Consider the following 5,000-nt stretch of genomic DNA (forward strand, 5'->3'; position numbering starts at 1 on the left):
AATAATATTTAGATTTATTCTCGTCAAATAAAACTGTTTTAGATATCACTAACACAAATAATTTTTTTTCATGTGACTTAATATTAATTAATATTATTTCTGATTATATGGAAAATACTGACACTTAATAATCAAGCATAGTATATAGCATAAACTTAAATATACTATAACTAAAGAATGGCCACGTGACTAGGGAATGTAACCTTGTCATTTAAAGTAACTAATTAGGTCACTTAGAACAATGCATACACGTAATTATAAGTACACTGGCATGTCCTTTAAAGCATGAATAAATGTAAGCAAACATACTTATGATAAATGAAAATAAGTAACAGTATTTAAAAATAAATAATATATATATATATATATATTATATATATATATGTGTGTGTGTGGTGTGTGTGTGTGTGTGTGTGTGTGTGTAACAATATTTAGAATAAATAAGTAGTATAAGTAACAATACTTATAATAAATAAGGTAACAATATTTATTATGATAAACAAAATAAGTACTAATATTCAGAATAAATAACTACGTGTAACAATATTAAGAATAAATCATTATAAGTAATAATATTTATAACAAATGAATAAAAGTCAAAATACTCATAAGTGTTGCTAAATGATATCAATAAACATACTAAACCTTTATTCAGTGAACACAGGTACACCCACCTGAAACACTCCCCCTTTCTGGGCGTCCCAGACACCCATTGCCCTGCCCCTTGGGCGTAGTCCCTGACGGACCCTTGGATACCCCAGATCACTGGGGACATCTTGCACACCAGGAGCTGCACGCAGGCCGTGTTGTCTCCTGTGGAAGCCACGAGTTTTTCGATGATGTGTCGTGGGAGGGAAGGGTCCTGGGCTTCCTTAAGCATGGCATCAAGTTGCTGGGAAAGGGAAAAATATTATTATTATTATTATTATTATTATTATTATTATTATTATTATTATTATTATTATTATTATTATTATTATTATTATTATTATTATTATTATTATTATTATTATTATTATTATATTATTATTATTATTATTATTATTATTATTATTTGTAAATATATATATATATATATATATATATATATATATATTATATATATATATATATATATATATATATTATTCTGGTTGTATTTAATATATATCCAGAGACTACAACGGGATTGTAGATGGTGATCTCCGCTACAAAATCGTTAATACAGTATTTTCTTATTATTATTACTGTATCTTCTCTAATGTCTATTATTATTATTATTATTATTATTGGAGAGAGAGAGAGAGAGAGAGAGAGAGAGAGAGAGAGAGAGAGAGAGAGAGATGTCTTGAAATACAGGTAGATTTCTTAAGGAGTTGCAAAGAATAAGATAAATCTAGAGAGATATACTAGGGGTTGGAAAATAAGATATTGGAGAGAGAGAGAGAGAGAGAGAGAGAGAGAGAGAGAGAGAGAGAGAGAGAGAGAGAATAAACTCACCCTAACTTCTTCATCATATTCACGAATAACTTTATAAATTAAGGCTTCATTATCATCTCATATAATGAAACCCACATCATATCACTGTTCCTTCAACTTTATATTCAATTTGATGTTAATTACGAAAGGCCCTGGGGTTATTAACTGCAAGATTCGTGGTTCAGGCATAACGCAAAATCATTTACCGTTTTGCATTCATCTGAAAAAGTCATTAACCGAGTGAGTCAGGGTAAATTAAGCTAACTGTGTCATTTTGCAATGTCATCAACCTTTTAGCAGCGAGCAATTAAAATCTTTTGACTGCTTGTAGTTGTGTTTAAGACCATGTAAATATATATGTATGTATGTATGTATTTATTTATAATCTCAAATGCTTCGAATATTGATTTAATCATTATTTAATAACGTTTCACCCTTATTTCGTGTATGCCATTATTTTTGTGTTAATAATATTACGATTTTATTAGCCTCATACGAAAATAAATATCCAAACTATTCGCATCTCTGGAGTCCGCTTATGCTAATTAGGTCATAGGAAATGCTCCCCCTGTTTGTGTGTATGTGTATGTGTTTCTGTGGTGATGGCGAAGAATTTACTGTTTGTGTACGCTTGTTCAGTTGTCTGTTTGTTTGTTGGGGGGCGGTAGAAGTAATTTGGGGAAGGGGGGTGGGGTGGGATGTGAAGGAAGGTCTTTTAGGACCTCTGAGGTGCAACATCTGCCGAAGGAACTCCCGTTACGTTCACCTTTCGAGCAGACACGGAACGTCATGCGAGACAGCTGTTAGCTGTTATGGCTCTTTCGGGCGAATGAACGCGTCCCCTAACCCACCCACCCAGGCAAGGTAATTTGTCTTACAAAAGATGATGATGAAAATGATGATCATAATGATTTTGATGATGATTTTGATGACTGGATGATCTCTCTCTCTCTCTCTCTCTCTCTCTCTCTCTCTCTCTCTCTCTCTCTCTCTCGTGATTTCGGAGTTTTCTTAGTTATTGTGATTCTAATAATTTTTTGTTTGTTATTTTTCAAACCTTTTTTTATTATTTACTTTGCGCCATCCTGCAAAACAGTCAAAATTCTAATAGTTAAGTATCTTTTCCACCCTCCTCTGTATTCCCAAAGTAACATTTTTAAAATAAAATATGAATTTCTGGTTAATATTTGTTTAATTACTAAGGAATCTTTTGTATTCATTTTTGGTAAATTACTGAGGAATTTTTAATTAATTTTGTTTTAATTACTAAGGAATCTTTTGTATTAATTTTGTTTTAATTACTAAGGAATCTTTTGTATTAATTTTTGGTAAATTACTAAGGAATTTTTTTTATTAATTTTGTTTTAATTACTGAGGAATTTTTTTATAAATTTCTGTTAAATTACTGAAGAATTTTTTTTTTTTGCTTTTGTTAAATTACTGAGGAATTTTTTTTAATTTTTGTTAAATTACTGAGGAATTTTTGATAAATTATTGTTAAATTACAGAGGAATTTTTATAAATTTTTCTTAATTTGCTGAGGAATTTTTGATTAATTTTTGTTAAATTACTGAGGAACTTTTTTATTAGTTTTTTGTTAAATTACTGAGGAATTTTTAAAATCCATTTTTGTTAAATTAATGAGAATTTTTTTTTTATTAATTTTTGTAAAATTAGTGAGGATTTTTTTTATTAATTTTTGTTAGCTTAACGAAGATTTTTTACAATTATTTTTTTTATTAAATTACTGAGGAATTGAATTGTTACCTTCTGAGGATTATTGGTCATAATCCAAGATAGGACAGATTCCCCATTTCCTCTCCTTTCTGGACCGTCTATCTCGTTGAGGCTTTCTCCAATGAGTGATGATGTTATCTGCAAGAAAAAGAAAATTTCTATTTGACCTCTGACCTCAAAGAAGGACCTTGGAAGTGGAAGTGTGGAAGTCAATGACCTCTGCCCTCTTGGAGTGACCTTGATCAATCACATTAAATGCTGAATGCCCAAACGTCCATAGAATAACTGCATTTGTTCTCATTGCAAAATAGACAATGTTCGAGACTTATTTAACATGCAAACATAACCCGGTGTTTCATGGTTTTTAGATTTTAAGCTCAAACTACTTTGTAAACATGACCATCATCTTGTTTGTTTGTGCGTTTATGCAGATGTTTGTGTATATGTTTGTTTTCTACGTGTATGTTTGTTTGGTAAATATTTTACAACTGATTTATTATCTTATGTTAGACTCGTCAGAATCAAACCCCGCTAGTTTCAAATCACCAACATCTGCTTGAAATGGGTTTGATAGCCTCTGTTGTCTGCCAGCTGTGATGTGGACTAGGATATCTTTTTTATTTTACTGTTTTTTTTATTGGTTGTCAATGCTGTAAAGTCACTGTGAAATTAGCCATATGTTCTTTCTCTATCTTTCCATACGACCTGACCATCTCAACTTTTTAACCACATCTGCAGACCTCCACATTTTCTATCCTTTTAATTCTTCTGATGCTACGCTGACATTTAACATCCACACTCTACTTCCATAAAGGAGAATGGGCTCAACAGGTCTTTCATACACTCTCAGTGTAGCCTTTTCATAATGTTTTTCATATATCCTGCCACTTATCCGGCTTAAGCTTCTCTGTGATATAACTTACCGCTCATCCTACTATCTGCCATATTTATGAATCAACCTCCTCGAATCTATTATTATTCAGACATACCTTACAAAGAGTGGTCAGCCTTGACTAATTCCTGGTGATTTCCATTCTACAACTCTCCCACCACTGTTACCATTTTATGTAACTAACAATTTTGAAGTTAATTGACACTAGTATATATATATATTATATATATATATATATATATATATATATATATATATATATATATATACCGCATATATATGAAATGTGTATGCAAATATAGTCTAAAATAAAAACTCACCATCTCAGCCAAGAAGATAAGGATGTTGAGTGCCATCAGTCCAATTTGAGACGGGTCAATACCCACCATCCTGAGTACCCCATCAACAATCCCCTCTCTTCTCATGATCTCGTTTTTCTAGGAGGTAGGGTGAGAAGGAGAAGAGGTAGGAAGAGGGATGGAGGAGGAGGAGGAGGAGGAGGAGGAGGAGGAGGAGAGGAGAGGAGGAGGGAGGAGGAAGATGATATTGTTGATTCTCCTTTCTTAGGCAACTGCTTGAGGTGATTCTTCACCAGCGAGGAAACTGATTCGAAAATGTCTTCTCCCACGATCTTTGCAACTTTCCCAGCCTCCGCCATGCCTTTGTTGACCTGTTTTTGAGGGATATAAGGGCACAGTTTAATAATAAGGCAATGAACAACAAGAAAAATAATGTTTCATTATCTGTTCGAGATAGTGTGAGAAATAGTTTACTGGTTGGCTGAATGGACGAGATAGAAAATGAACCCTTTCATATTCCAACAAGAGAGCTCCAGAGGAGCGTCCCTCAGATAAACCGTTGTCTGTGGGTTGCCCAGTTTATCCTAGAGGAAAGACACCAATTTTGTAGAATA

General features: G+C 32.5%; 1 pseudogene; it reads right to left on the bottom strand.

Annotated features, from left to right (window-relative positions):
• LOC135213121 (uncharacterized) overlaps positions 1 to 5,000 on the bottom strand; it is an 11,877-nt pseudogene that overhangs the window by 2,002 nt on the left and 4,875 nt on the right.

This window comes from Macrobrachium nipponense, chromosome 42 (assembly GCF_015104395.2).
Source record: "Macrobrachium nipponense isolate FS-2020 chromosome 42, ASM1510439v2, whole genome shotgun sequence".
In the NCBI taxonomy this organism is placed as follows: domain Eukaryota; kingdom Metazoa; phylum Arthropoda; class Malacostraca; order Decapoda; family Palaemonidae; genus Macrobrachium; species Macrobrachium nipponense.